Here is a 15,868-nt window from a genome sequence, read left to right on the forward strand (position 1 = left end):
AAAAATGCTAGGGTTGCCCTCCAGAGCAAAACCATATTGGGGCTGGTGTTCCATCACTGAGTACAATATACATTTCCAGGAGGCCACTTCCAGATGTTTGTTTGGTGGAGTTGGTGAGATTGCCATCAAGCCCTGATCAACCTATCTCACTATATGCTCCTGTTTCCTACTTGTGATAAAAAGGCATATTCAAGCCAAATCAGGCTTCTGCTCATAGGAGAACATGTTTTGAATGATTTACAAGCAACAGAAACCCCATGCACACAACCAGGGACAAGGGGTCATTGGGCATCCGAGGGTTTGCATCACCTGAGGCATAGGAGAGACCTACGTGTGAAAAAGTCTATTGTCCCTGTCCAGAGTGAACCCAAATTGGGGCTGATGTTCCACCACTGAGTATGGTGTATGTTCCCCGGAGGCTACTTCCAGACACTTGTTTTGTTGAGTTGTTGAGATCAACATCAGGCCCTGATCGCCCTAGCTCAATATATGCTGCTCTTTCCCGCTTGTGAAAAGAAGGCATTTTCAAGCCAAATCCAGCTTCTGCACACAAGAGAACATATTTGGAATTATTTTCATGCAACAGAAACCCCCTGCAAACAACCAAGGGCAAGGGAGATTTGGACATCTGAGGGGGTTAATTTCCCTAGAGCTAGGAGAACCCTATGCAGGAAAAAGGCTAGAGTGGCTTTCCAGAGTAAATCTACATTGGTGCTTGTGTTCCATCATTGAGTAGAATGTACATTACCTGGAGGCCACTTCCAGATGCTTGTTTTGGGTTTTTGATATCACCATCAAGCCCTGATTGCTCTAGCTCATTATCTGCTGCTGTTCAAGCTTGTGAAAAGAAGGCACATTCAAGAAAAATCATACTTCTGCACACAGGAGAATACATTTGGAGTAGAATATACATTTTGAGGAGGCCACTTTCAGACCATTGTTTTCAGGAGTTGGTTAGACAGCCCTCACTCCCTTGTTGCACTAGATGACTATCTCCTTCTGTTTCCAAATGGTGAAAACAAGGCATTTCCAAGCCAAATCAGGCTTCTGCACACAGGAGAACTTGTTTGGAGTGACTGTCAAGCAAGTTAAACCCCTGCACACAACCAGCACTAAGGAAGCATTGGGGAGCTGGGGGCTCCATTGCCCAGTGCATAGGAGATGCCTAGGTGGGAAAAAGAGAAAGGTTGCTTTCCAGAGCAAGCCCACATTAGGGCTGGTGTTCCATCACTGAGTAGAATATATGTTGCCAGGAGGCCACTTCCAGACCCCTGTTTTGTGGAGTTTGTGAGATCGCCCTAGCTCACTATCTGCTGCTGTTTCCTGCTTGTGAAAAGAAGGAATTTTTCAAGCCAAATGTGCTTCTTCACACAAGAGAACACTTTTGGAGTGATTTTAGAGCAATGAAAAACACCTGCATGCAACCATGGCCAATGGATCATTGGGCATCTGAACGGCTGAATTGCCTGAGGCATATGAAAGGCCTAGTTGGGAAAAAGCCTAGGCTTGCTTAGCATAGCAAATGCACATTGGGGCTGGTGTTCCATCACTGAGTAGAATACATGTTTCTAGGAGTCCTCTTCCAGATGCTTTTTTTTTTTTTTTTGGAGTTTGTGAGATCACCATCAGGCCCTGCTGGCCCTTGTGTGCTATATCATGTTGTTTCCCACTCATGGAAAGAAGGCATTTTCAAACAAGATCTGGCTCTGCACACAGGAGAACACCTTTGGAGTTATTGTCAAGCAACTGAAACCCCCTGCACACAATCATGTCCAAGGGAGCAATGGGGAGCCAGGGGTTCCATTTCCCAAGGCATAGGAGATGCCTAGGTGGGAAAAAGAGAAGGGTTGCTTTCCAGAGCAAACCCACATTGGGTTCCATCTCTGAGTAGAATATATGTTGCCAGGAGGCTGCTTTCAGATGCATGTTTTGTGGCATTTGTGAGATAGCCATCAGGCCCTTACACCCTAGCTCTCTAATTGCTGCTATTTCTTCCTTGTGAAAAGAAGGCATTTTCAAGCCAAATCAGGTTTCTCCACAAAAGAGAAGATGTTTGGAGTGATTTTAAAGCAACAGAATCACATATACACTACCAGGGCCAAGGGAGCATTGGGCAGCCAAGCGGCTGAAACACCAGAGGCTTAGGAGAGGCCTAGGAGGGAAAAAGGCTCAGGTTGCTCTCAGAGGAAACCCACAGTAGGGCTTGTGTTCCATCAATGATTTGAATATACTTTGCTACGATGCTTGTTTTGTGGACTTTGTGAGATTGCCATCAAGCCCGATCACCCTAGATTGCTACTTGCGGCTATTTCCTGCTTGTGAAAGAAGGCATTTCCAAATCAGGCTTTTGCACTCAGGAGAACATGTTTGGAGTGATTTTCAAGCAATGGAAACCTCCTGTGCACAGCCAGGGCCTAGGGAGCTTTGGGCAGTTGAGTAGAGGCATCACCCAAGGTATAGGAGACCCCTAGGTGGGAAAAAGGCTAGAGTTGTTTTCCAGAGGAAACCCACATTCGGGCTTGTGTTCCATCACTATGTAGAACAAATGGTGCCATGAGGCCACTTGCCGAATCTTGTTTTGTGGAGTATGTGAGATCTCCATCAGGCCCTGCTGGCCCTTGCTTGCTATTTCCTGCTCTTTCCCACTTGCAGAAAGAAGACAATATTCAAGCCAGATCAGGCTTCTGCACACAGGAGAACAATTTTGAGAGATTTTCAAGCACCAGAAAACCCCTGTACACAACCAGGGCCAAAGGAGGTTTGGGAAGCAAAGTGGCTGCTTTGCCCGAGGAATAGGACATTCCTAGGTGGGAAAAAGGCTAGGGTTGTTTCCAGAGCAAACCCACATTGGGTCAGGTATTCTATCACAGTGTTGAATATACATTGCCTGGAATCATCTTCCCAAGTCTTGTTTTGTGGAATTTGTGAGATCACCATCTGTCCCTGATCTCCCAAACTCACTATCTGCTGCTGTTTCCCTCTTGTGAAAGGAAGGCATTTTCAAGCCAAATGAGGCTTCTGCACACAAGAGAAGATGTTTTGATTTTCAAGCAATGGAAACCCCTGGCACACAACCAAGGCCAAGAGGACATTGGGAAGCTGAGGGGATGTATTGCATTAAGGCAAGGAGAGGCCTAGGTAGGAAAAAGGCTAGGGTTGCTTTCAAGAGCAAACCCATATTGGGGCTGGTGTTCCATCACTGAGGAGAATATACATTGCCAGGAGGATACCTCCAGATGCTTATTTTGTGGAGTTTGTGAAATCTCCATCAGTCCCTGATAGTCCTATCTGACTATATACTGCTGTTTCCTGCTTCTGTGAAGAAGGCATTTTCAAGACAGATTGGGGTTCTGCACACAGGAGAATATGTTTCAAGTGATTTTCATGCAACAGAGACCCTTTGTGCACAACCAGATCAAAGGGAGTATTGAGCAGCAGAGGGGCTGCAATGCCCAAGGCCTAGGAGAGGCCTAGGTGTGAAAAAGGCTCAGGTTGCTTCCAAGAGCAAACCCACATTGGGACAGGTGTTCCATCACAGTGTAGAATATACATTGCCAGAAGGCCACCTCCAGATGCTTGTTGTGTGGACGTAGATAAATATCCGTCACTAATCTCCAAATCTTGTTATCTGCTGCTCTTTCCTGCTTGTGAAAGGAAGGCTTTTTCAAGCCAAATCAGGTTTCTGCACACAAGAGAAGACATTTGAAGTGATTTTTAAGCAACAGAACCTCCCTGGACACAACCAGGGCCAAGGGAGCATTTGGGAAGCCGAGGTGCTACATCGCCCCATGCATATCAGAGGCCTAGGTGGGAAAAAAAGCTCAGGTTGCTTTCCAGAGCAAATCCACATTGGGGCATGTGTTCCATCACAGAGTGGAATATACTGTGCCAGGAGGTCAATTCCAGATGCTTGTTTTTTGGAATTTGTGAGATTGCCACTGTCCTTGATCGCCAAAGCTCACTATATGCTGCTGTTTCCCATTTGTGAAAAGAAGTCATTTTCAAGCCAATCTGGCTTCTGCAAACAAGATAACACATTTGGAGTGATTAACAAGCGAGGGAAAACCCCCACATACAACCAGCACCAAGGGAGCATTGGGCATTCAAGGGGCTGCATCGCCTGAGGCATAGGAGAGGCCTAGGTGAGAAAAAGGCTCAGGATGCTTTCCAGAGCAAACCCACATTGGGGTTTGTGTTTCATCAATGACTTTATTATACATTGCCAGGAGGCCACTTCCAGACACTTGTTTTGTGGATTTTGTGAGATCCCCATTAGGCCCTGATTGCCCAATCTCACTATATGCTGCTGTTTCCTGCTGGTGAAAAGAAGGCATATTGAAGCCATATCAGGATTCTGCACACAGGAGAACATGTTTGGAGAGATTTACAAGCAAGGGAAAGCCCTTGCACACAACCAGGGCCAAGGGAACATTGGGCAGCTGAGTGGTGCATCGCCAGAGGCATAGGAGAGGCCTAGGTGGGAAAAAGGCTAGGCTGGCTTTCCTGAGCAAACCCACATTGGGGCTGGCATTCCATCCCTGAGTAGAATACACATTGCTAGGAGGCCTCTTCCAGATGCTTGTTTTTAGATTTTGTATGATCACCATCAGGCCCTGATCGCCCTAGCTCCCTATATACTCCTCTTTCCTGCTTGTGAAAGAAGGCATTTTCAAGCCAAATCAGGCTTATGCATACAAGAGAAGACATTTTGAGTGGCTTTAAAGCAATAGAATACCGTACACACAACCAGGGCCAAAGGAGCATTGGGCAGCCGAGGGGCTGCATTGCATGAGGCCTAGGTGGGAAAAAGGCTCAGGTTGCTTTCCAGAGCACACACACAGTGGGGCTCATGTTCCATCAATGATTTGAATATGCAGTGCCAGGAGGCCCCTCCCAGATGCTTGATTTGTGGATTTTGTGAGGTCACCATCAGGCCCTGATCGCCTAAATTTATATTTGCAGCTATTTCCTGCTTGTGAAAGAAGGAAATTTCAAGCCAAATCAGGCTTTTGCATATAGTAGAACATGTTTGGAGTGATTTTATAGCAACAGAAACCCCCTGGGCACAACCAGGGCCTAGGGAGCATCGGGCAATTGAGGGGCTGCATCACCTAAGGAATAGGAGACCCCTAGGTGGGAAAAGCCTAGGTTTGCTTTCCAGAGCAAACCCACATGTGGGCTGGTATTCCATCACTGGGTAGAGTAATAGTTGTCATGAGACCACTTCCAGAAGCTTGTTTTGTAGAGTTTGTGTGATTTCCATCAGGCCCTGCTGTCCCTTGCATGCTATTTCCTGCTGATTCCCACTTGTGGAAAGAAGGCATTTTCAAGCCAGATCAGGCTTCTGCATACAGGAGAACATGTTTTGAGTGATTATCAAGCAACTGAAAACCCCTGCATACAATCAGGTCCAAGGGAGCATTGGGGAGCCAGGGGCTCCAATGCCCAATGCATAGGAGATGCCTAGGTGGGAAAAAGAGAAGGGTTGCTTTCCAGAGCAAACCCACATTGGGGCTGGTGTTCCATCTCTGAGTAGAATATATGTTGCCAGGAGGCTGCTTCCAGATGCATGTTTTGTGGCATTTGTGAGATAGCCATCAGGCCCTTATTGCCGTAGCTCGCTATCTGCTGCTATTTTCCGCTTGTGAAAAGAAGGAATTTTCAAGGCAAATATGCTTCTGCACACAAGAGTACACTTTTGGAGTGATTTTAGAGCAACAGAAAACACCTGCATACAACCACAGCCATGGGAGCATTGGGCATCTGAACAGCTGAATTGCTCAAGGCATAGGAGAGGCCTAGGTGGGACAAAGGCTAGCATTGCTTTCCAGAGCAAACCCACATTGAGGCTGGTGTTTCATCTCTGAGTAGTATATATGTTGCTTGGAGGCTGCCTCAAGACGCTGGTTTAGTGGAGTTTCTGAGATCACCCTCAGTCCCTGAATGCCCTAGCTCGCTCTATGCTGCTGTGTTCCATTGTGCAAATAAGGCATTTTCAGGCCAAATCATGCTTATTCACACAGGAGAACACATTTGGAGTGATTTTCAATCAACTGAAATCCCCGGCACACAACCAGGGCCAAGGGAACATTGGGTAGCTGAGGGGATGCATCACCTTAAGGCTAGGAAAGGCCTAGGTAGGAAAAAGGCTAGGGTTGCATTCCAGAGCATACCCACATTGGGGCTCTTCTTCCATCTCTGAGAAGTATATATGTTGCTTGGAGGCTGCCTCAAGATGCTGGTAAGGAGAGTTTGTGTGATCACCATTAGTCCCTGAATGCCATAGGTTGCTCTATACTGCTCTGTCTCATAGTGCAAATCAGGCTTCTGCACAAAGGAGAACATGTTTGGAGTGATTTGAACACAACAGAATCCAGAGCACACAACCAGGGCCAATGGAGCATTGGTCAGCCAAGGGGCTGCATTGCCCTAGGGCTAGGAGAGGCCTCAGTGGGAATAACGCTAGTGTTGCTTTCCAGAGCAAACCCATCTTTGGGCTGGTGTTCCATCCCTGAGTAGAATATACATTGCCAGGATCCCCCTTCAAGCAACTTCCTTTGTATAGTTTGTGAGAACGCCATCAGACCCTGATCGTCCTAGCTCACTATATGCTGCTGTTTCCTGCTTGTGAAAAGAAGTCATTTTCAAGCCAAATCAGGCTTCTGAACACTAGAGAACACATTCAGAGTGATTTTCAAGCAATGGAAACCCCCTACACACAACCAGGGCCAAGGGAATTTGGGCAGCTGAGGGGATTCATTGCCCAATATGTAGGAGAGGCCTAGGTAGGAAAAAGGCTAGTGTTCCATCCCTGAGTAGAATATACATTGCCAGGAGGCCACTTCCAGATGCTAGTTTTGAGGAGTTTGTGATATCGCCGTCAGGCTGGGATTGCTGTAGCTCGCTAACTGCTACTGTTTTCCGCTTTTGAAAAGAAGGAATTTTCAAGCATAATCAGGCTTCTGCACACAAGAGAACATGTTTGGGGTGACTTTAAAGCAACAGAAACCCTGTGCACACAAACAGGGCCAATGGAGCATTGGACAACTGAGAGGCTGCATCGCCAGACGCATAGGAGAGGCCTAGGTGGGAAAAAGGCTAGGATTGCATTCCAGAGCAAAACCACATTGGGGGAGGTGTTCCGTCACTCAGTAGGATGTATGTTGCCTGGAAGCAGCTTCCAGATTCTTGTTTTGTGGAGTTTGTGAGATTGAAATCAGGCACTGATCTCCATATCTCCCTAACTGCGTATGTATCCCAGTTATGATAGGTAGGCATTGGTAAGCCAACTTAGGCTTCTGCACACAAGAGAAGATGTTTAGAGTGATTTTCAAGCAGTGGAAACCCACTGCACACAACCAGGGCCATGGGAGTATTGGGCAGCCAAGGGGCTGCATCAACTGAAAAATAGAAGAGGCATAGGTGGGAAAAAGGTTAGGGTTAGGGTTGCTTTCCAGAGCAAGCCCACATTGGGGCAGGTGTTCCATCCCCAAGTACAATATACATTGCCAGTTGGCTGCTTCCAGACACTTGTATTTTTGATTTAGTGAGATTACCTTCAGGCACTGATTGCCATAACTTGCTATATGTTTCTGTTTCCTGCTTGTGAAAGGTAGGCATTGTTAAGCCAAATGAGGTTTCTGCACATAAGAGAAGTTGTTTTGAGTGATTTTCAAGCAATGGAAACCTACTGCACACAACCAGGGCCATGGGAGCATTGGGGAGTTGAGGGGCTTCTACACAGGAGGCATAGGAAAAGCCTAGGTGGGAAAAAGTGTAGGGTTGTGGTCCAGAGAAAACCCACATTTGGGCTGATGTTCCATCCCTGAGTTTAATATACTTTGCCAGAGTCCACTTCCAGACCCTTGTTTTGTGGAGTTTTGTGGGATAGCCATCAGTAACTGATCACCTTAGCTCCCTAACTGCTGCTGTTTCCCACTTGTGAAAAGAAGGTGCTTTCATGCAAAATCAGGCTTCTGCACACAGGAGAACATGTTTGGAGTGATGTTCAAGCAATGGAGAAACACTGCACACAACCAGGGACAAGGGAGCATTGGACTGTTGAGGGCCAGTATCGCCCAAGTCATAGGAGAGGCCTAGTGTGGGAAAGAGGCTAGGGTTGATTTCCAGAGCAAACCCATATTGGGGCTGGTGTTCCATCCCTGAATAGAATATACACTGACAGGTGGCTGCTTCCAGACACTTGTTTTGTGGAGTTTGTAGGATTCCCATCATGCCATGATCGCTGTAGCTCGCTATCTGCTGCTGTTTCTTGCGTGTGAAAGGAAATGTTTTCAAGACAAATCAGGATTCTGCACACAAGAGACTTTAGGAATTATTTTCAGGCAATGGGACTGCCCTGCACACAACCATGTCCAAGGGAGCATTGGACAGCCGAGGGGCTGCATTAATCTAGGGCTAGGAGAGGCCTAGGTGGGAGAAAGGCTAGGATTGCTTTCCAAAGCAAAGCCACACTGGTGCTGGTGTTCCATACCTGAGTAGAATATACATTGCCAGGATGTCTCTTCAGATGCTTGTTTTTAAAGATTGTAAGATCAACATCAGGCCCTGATAGCCCTAGATCCTACAATCTGTTGTTTCCTACTTGTGAAAAGAAGGTGTTTTCAAACCAAATCAGGCTTCTGCACAAAAAAGAACATGTTTGGAGTGATTTTTAAGCAAAGGAAACCCACTTCACTCAACCAGGGCCAAGGGAGCCTTAGGCAACTGAGGGGCTGCATCAGCAGAGGCATAGGAGAGGCCTAGGTGGGAAAAGGCTAGGGTTGCTTTCCTGGGAAAACCCACATTGGGGCTGGTGTTCCATCCCTGAGTAGAATATACATGGCCAGAATGCTGCTTCCAGATGCTTGTTTTTTGGAGTTTGTGAGATCACCATCAGGCCATGATCACCCTAGCTTGCTACCTGCTGCTGTTTCCCACTTGTGAAAAGAAGACATTTTCCAGTCAAATCAGATTTTGTAACCAAGGAGAATACATGTGGAATTGGCTTCAAGCTAGAGAATGCAGCAACAGATCACCCATGCCCACAGAGTTTTACAGCGTTCTCAGCCATATTCGCCATAATTCTAGATGAGAAACCTACGTGCGCAAATGGCAATGTTTGCATTCTGGAGCAACCTTGCATTGGGGCTGGGGTTCCTTAACTGAGTAGAATTTCCTTTGCAAGAAGTAAGCTCCCAGATGCTGACTTTATGCCATTTGTGACACAGACTTCAAGTGTTGAACCCCCTAGATGGCTACATGCTGCTTTGCCCCACTCAAATACAAACAGCCTTTTCATGCCAAATCAGACTTCTCCACTCAAGACAATCCTCTTGGAGTGGGTTTCATGTCAGAGAAACCACACTTGTACACAACCACTGCCCAGAGAGCATTGGGTAGCCCACTGTCTCATTCACCCTAAGTCTGGGAGAGGCCTAGGTGAGAAAAAGGCAAGGGTTGCTTCCTGGAGCAACCCCACATTGGGGCTGGTGTTCCTTCACTGAGGAGCATCTAATTGGCCAGGAGCAAGCTTCAAGATGCTTGTGTTTGGGCATGTGAGAGATGCACCTCATGTGATGATCCCACAGCCTTGCTTGGAATTTCTTTGCCCCACTGGGGGAAAGAAGGCATTTTCATTCCCAATCAGGCTTCTGCACAAAGGAGAATGTATTTGGAGTACCTTTCAAACAACAGAAACCCTCTTCTGACAACCAGTGCCCAGAAAGCATTGGGCAGCAGAGAGACAATTTTGGCCTCGGTATTGGGGAACCCTAGGTGGGAAAAAAGCAAGGGGTGCTTTCAGAAGCAAACCCACATAGGGGCTGGTGTTTCTTCACTGAGTCCAATATGCTTGGAAAGGAGGATGTTCCAAATGCTTGTTTTGTGGAGTTTGGGAGAATCGCCTCTGCAGTTGATCCCCCTAGCTGGCTGGGTGATACGTAGCCTGGCTTGGGAAAAGAAAGTATTTTCAAGCCAAATCAGACTTTGCCACCAAGGAGAACACATGTGGAGTTGGTTTCAAGCTAGGGAACTCAGCAGCAGAGCACCCATGCCCACAGAGATTTGCGGGGTGACCATCCATATTTGCCCTAGGTCTAGAGAAGAGGCCTACTTGGGAAAAGAGCAAGAGTTGATTTCCAGAGCGACCCCGCATTGGGGTTGGGGTTCCTTCCCTGAGTAGAATTTCCTCTGCAAGAAGCAAGCTCCCAGATGCTTGTTTTGTGTCATTTGTGACACCGCCCTCAGGTGCTGATCCCCCTAGCTGGCTACATGCTGCTTTGATCTGCTCGAGTAAACATGGCCTTTTTATTCCAAAGCAGACTTCTTCACTCATGAGAACCCTCTTGGAGTGGGTTTCAAGCCAGAAAAACCACCTGTACACAACCTGTGCCCGGAGAGCATTGGGCAGCCGAGTGACACTTTGGGCTTAGGTATAGGGGAGGGCTAGGTGGGAAAAAGGCAAGGGGTACTTTCTGGAGGAAACCAACATAGGGTACACTGAATACAATATACTTGGCAAGGAGGATGCTTCCAGACACTTGTTTTGTGGACTATGAGAGATTGACTCAGCAGTTTATCCCCCAAGATGGCTGGGCACTGCTGGCCAGGCTTGGGAAAAGAAGGCATTTTCAAGCCAAATCAGACTTTTCCAACAAGGAGAACATGTGTGGAGTTGGTTTCAAGCTACAGAACTCAGCAGCAGAGCACGTGTGCCCACAGAGCTTTGAGCACTCCCAGCCATATTCACCCTAAGTCTAGAGGAGAGGCCAACTTGGGAAAATGGCAAGGGTTGCTTTCTGGAGAAACCCCACATTAGAGCTGGGGTTCCTTCCCTGAGTAGAATTTCCCTCTGCAAGGAGCAAGATCCCAGATGCTTGTTTTGTGCCATTTGTGACACGGCCCTCTGGCACTGATCCCCCTAGCTGGCCTCATGCTGCTTTGCCCTGCTTGAATAAACAAAGCCTTTTCATGTCAAATCAGACTTCTCCACTCAAGAAAACCCTCTTGGAGTGGGCTTCAAGACAGAGAAACCACCTGTACACAACCAGTGCCCAGAGAGCATTGGGTAGCTCCCTGACTCATTTGCCCTAGGTCTGGGAAAGGCCTAGGTGGGAAAAAGGCAAGGGGTTCTTGTGGGAGACACCCTGCATTGGGGCTGGTGTTCCTTCACTGAGTAACATCTACCTGGCCAGCAGCAAGCTTCCAGATGCTTGTTTAAGGATTTGTGTTAGAGGCATCTCATGTGCTGATAACCCTAGCTTGCTAGGAGTTGTTTTGCCCCACTTGGGTAAAGAAGGCATTTTCACACCCAATCAGGCTTCTGCACACAGAAGAATGCATTTGGAGTTCCATTCAAGCAATGGAAAACCCTTCCCACAACCAGTGCTCAGAGAGCATTTGGCAGCAGAGTGATCCTTTTGGCCTCGGTATTGGGGGGCCTAGGTGGGAAAAAGGGAAGGGGTGCTTTCTGGAGCAAACCCACATAGGGGCTGGTGTTTGTTCACTGAGTCCAATATACTTGGAAAGGAGGATTCTTCCAGATGCTTGTTTTGTGGAGTTTGATCCCCCTAGCTGGCTGGGTGCTGCATAGCCTGGCTTGTGAAAAGAAGGCATTTTCAAGCCAAATTAGATTTCACCACCAAGGAGAACATGTGTGGAGTTGGTTTCAAGCTAGGAAACTCAGCAGCAGAGTAGCCATGCCCACAGTGCTTTGTGGAGCTCCCAGCCATATTCGCCTTAGGTCTATAGGAGAGTCCTGCTTGGGCCAAAGGCAAGAGTTGCTTTCCAGAGCAAACCTGCACTTGGACTGGGGTTCCTTCCATGAGTAGAATTTCCTTTGCAAGGAGCAACCTCCCAGACACTTGTTTTATGAAGATTGTGGCGCTGCAGTCTGGTGCTGATCCCTCAGCTGGCTACAGGCTGCTTTGCCCTGCTCAAGAAAAAATGGCATTTTCATGCAACATAAGACTTCTCCACTCAAGAGAACCCTCTTGGAGTGGGTTTCACACCAGAGAAACCACCTGTACACAAGCAGTATACAGAGAGCTTTCAGCAACCCCTGGGCTCATTTGCTCTAGGTCTCAGAGAGGCCTATGTGCGAACAAGGCAAGGGGTGCTTCCTGGAGCAACACCATATTGGAGCTGGTGTTCCTTCACAGAGGAGCATCTACTTGGCCAGGGGCAAGCTTCCAGATGCTTCTTTTGGGGTGTGTGTGTAATTAACCTAATGGGCTGATGACCCCTACTCACTAGGAGTTGTTTTGCCCCACAGAGGAAAAGAAGGCATTTTCATGCCCAATCAAGCTTCTGCACACAGGAGAACATGTTTGGAGTGCCTTTCAAAGCAATGGAAACCCCCTTCCCACAACCAGTGCCCAGAGAGCATTGGGCAGCCCCTTGGCTCATTTGCCCTATTTCTTGGAGTGGTCTATGTGGGAAAAAGGCCAGGGTTGCTTTCCAGAGAAGACATGAATTATGCCTAATGTTCATTCATTGAATGAATGTACTTTGCAAGCAGGAAGCTCCCAGACACATCCTTTGTGCAGTTTGAGAGACTGCCCTCAGGCATAGATTTCTCCCCTGAGCATGCTATGTGATGCTTTTCCCCACTTGTGAAAATAAGACATGCTCATGCCTGAATAGTCTTCTTGACACTGGAGAATGCTTTTGGAGTGTTTTTCCAGAAATGGAAAACTCTTCATGCAACCAGGGAACAGAGAGCATTGGGCCGCATAGTGGCACCTTCTGTCTAGGCCTAGGGGAGGCCTTCCTGGGAAAAAGGCGAATGTTGTTTCTAGAACACACCCACATTTGGCCTGGGGTTCCTTCCCCAAGTATAAGATTTTTTGCAAGGAGAAAGATCCCAGACTCTTGTTTTTTAGAGTGTGTGAGAGTCACCTCCTGTGCAGAACACTCTAGCTGGCTTGATGTAGCTTTTCCTCAACTGGGAAAAGAAGGCACTTTCATTCCAAATCAGACTCCCCCACAGAGGAGAACCAATTTGGACTGCCTTTGAAGTGATGGAAAACCCCTGCACACAACCAGTTCTCAGAGAGCTTGGGATAACCACTTGGTTCCTTTGCCCAGGGTCTGTGAGAGTCCCAGGTGGTCAAAAGGCAAGGGTTTCTTTCCAGAGCAAACCCACATGGGGGCTGGTGTTCAATGACAGAATAGGATGCACTCTCCAAGGAGGAGGCTTCCAGACCTGCGTTTCATGGAGTTTGTGAGATTTCAATCGGGCACTGATTGCCCTAGCTCGCTAGGTTCCACTATCCTCTGCTTGTGAGACTAAGACTTTTTCATGCCAAATCAGATGTTTCCACACAGGAGACCACATTTGGAGTGCCTTCTATATGATGGACACCCCCCAGCATGCAGCCAGAGTAAAGAGAGAAGTGGGAAGCAGAGCTATTCAGTCTGGGCGTAGGGGAGGTCTAGGTGAGAAAAAGGCAAGGGTTACTTTCCAGAGCCAAGCAATTTGGTGTGGGCATTCTTTTTGTGTGTGTGTGTGTGTGTGTCTTTTTTTTTTTTTTTTTGCTATTTCTTGGGCTGCTCCCATGGCATATGGAGGTTCCCAGGCTAGAGGTTGAATCGGAGCTGTAGCCACCGGCCTACGCCAGAGCCACAGCAACGCAGGATCCGAGCTGCGTCTGCAACCTACACCACAGCTCATGGCAACACTGGATTGTTAACCCACTGAGCAAGGGCAGGGACCGAACCCGCAACCTCGTGGTTCCTAGTTGGATTCGTTAACCACTGCGCCATGATGGGAACTCCATGGTGTGGGCATTCTTTAACTGAATAGAATATATGTGGTAAGGGGGAAGCTTTCAGATGCTTGTTTTGTGGAGTTCGTGAGATTGACATTAGTCAGTGAAGCCCTATCTCGCTATGTGCTTCCCTTCCCCACATGTGGAAAGAAAGAGTTTTCTTGCCAATCAGGCTCCTCCACACTGGAGAAAGTGTTTGGAGTGCCATTCAAGTGATGGGAATACACTGCCTACAACCAGGGATTAGAGAGCATTGGGCCGCAGAGAGGCACATTGGGCCACATCATAGAGGAGGCTGACCTGACAAAAAGCCAAGGGTGACTTTCTGGAGCAATCTTACATTAGGGCTGGGGTTCATTCACTGAGGAGAATATACTTTGCAAGGAGGAAGCTTCAGGACTCCTCTTTTGGGGAGTTTCTGAGATTGACATGAGGCATTGTTTGCCCTATATTTTTAGGGACTGATGGTCCCCACTTTGTGCAAAGAAGGCATTTTCCTGCCAAATCAGGCTTCTCCAAAGAGGAGAGAAAGTTGGAATGCCTTTCAAGAAACAGAAATCTCTTGCACACAACCAGTGCCCAGAGAGCATTGGGCAGCCTCTTAGCTCATTTGCCCTAGGTCTGGGAGAGGCCTAGGTGGGGAAAAGGCCAGGGTTGATTTCCAGAGCACACCTGCATTGGGCCTGGTGTTCATTCACTGAGGCAGATGTATTTGCAAGCAGGAAGCTCCCCAACACCTGCCATGTGCAGTTTGTGAGACTGCCCTCAAGGGCAGATTACCCAAGCTCCCAATGTGCTGCTTTTCCCTGCTTGTGAAAAGAAGACAAGCTCACGCCCCATCAGGCTTCTCCACACTGGAGATCACATGTGGAGTGCTCTTCCAGAGATGGAAAACTCTTCATGCAACCAGGGAACAGAGAGCACTGGAACACATAGTGGCACCTTCTGTCTAGTCTTAGGGGAGGCCTTCCTGGGAAAAAGGCAAGGGCTGTTCCCAGAACACACCCACATTTGGCCAGGGGTTCCTACCACAAGTATAAGATTTTTTGCAAGGAGAAAGATCCCAGACTCTTGTTCTTTAGAGTGTGTGAGAGTCACCTCCTGTGCTTATACCCTAGCTGGCTTGCTGCTGCATTTCCCCACTTGGGAATGGAAGGCTCATTCATTACAAATCAGGCTCCTCCACAGAGGATAACCTTCTTGGAGTGCCTTTGAAGTGACAGAAAAACCCTGCACACAACCAGTCACTGGAAGGCTTGGGGCAGACACTTGGTTCCTTTGCCCAGTGTCTGGGAGAATCCTAGTTGATCAAAAGGCAAGAGTTTCTTTCCAGAGCAAACCTGCTTGGGGGCTGATGTTCAATCATTGATTATGATGTACTCTCCAAGGAGGAAACTTCCAGACCCGTGTTTCATGGAGTTTGTGAGATTGCAATCGGGCATGGCTCACCCTAGCTCAATAGGTGCCACTTTCCTCCACTTGTGAGAAGGCATTTCCATGCCAAACCAGGCATCTCCACATAGGAGCCCACATTTTGAGTGCCTTCTATGTGATGGACAACCACTCAGCACACAGCCAGTGTAAAGAGAGTATTGGGCAACAGGTTGATCCATTCAGCCTAGGCCTAGGGGAAGGCTAGGTGGGACAAAGGCAAGGGTTACTTTCTGGAGCCAAGCACATTGGAGTTGGGTTTCTTTCACTGAGTAGAATATACCTGGTAAGGAGGAAGCTTATTATTATTATTATTATTCCTATTTGGGAAAAAGACAAGGGTTCCTTTCTGGAGCAAACCCACATTGGGCCTGGTGTTCATTCACTGAGCCAAATGTACTTTGCAAGCACAAAGCTCCCAGACACCTGCTTTGTGCAGTTTGGGTGACTGCACTCTGGCATAGATCACTCTCCCGAGCTCCCCATGTGCTCTTTTTCCCCACTTGTGAAAAGAAGACAAGCTCCTGACCTATCAGGCTTCTCCACACTGGATGATGCATTTGGAGTACCATTCCAGAGATGGAAAAACCTGCATGCAACCAGGGAACAGAGAGCATTGGGCTGCATAGTGGCACCTTCTGTCTAGTCCTAGGGGAGGCATTCCT

Source organism: Phacochoerus africanus, chromosome 4 (genome assembly GCF_016906955.1).
Source record: "Phacochoerus africanus isolate WHEZ1 chromosome 4, ROS_Pafr_v1, whole genome shotgun sequence".
Classification (NCBI taxonomy): domain Eukaryota; kingdom Metazoa; phylum Chordata; class Mammalia; order Artiodactyla; family Suidae; genus Phacochoerus; species Phacochoerus africanus.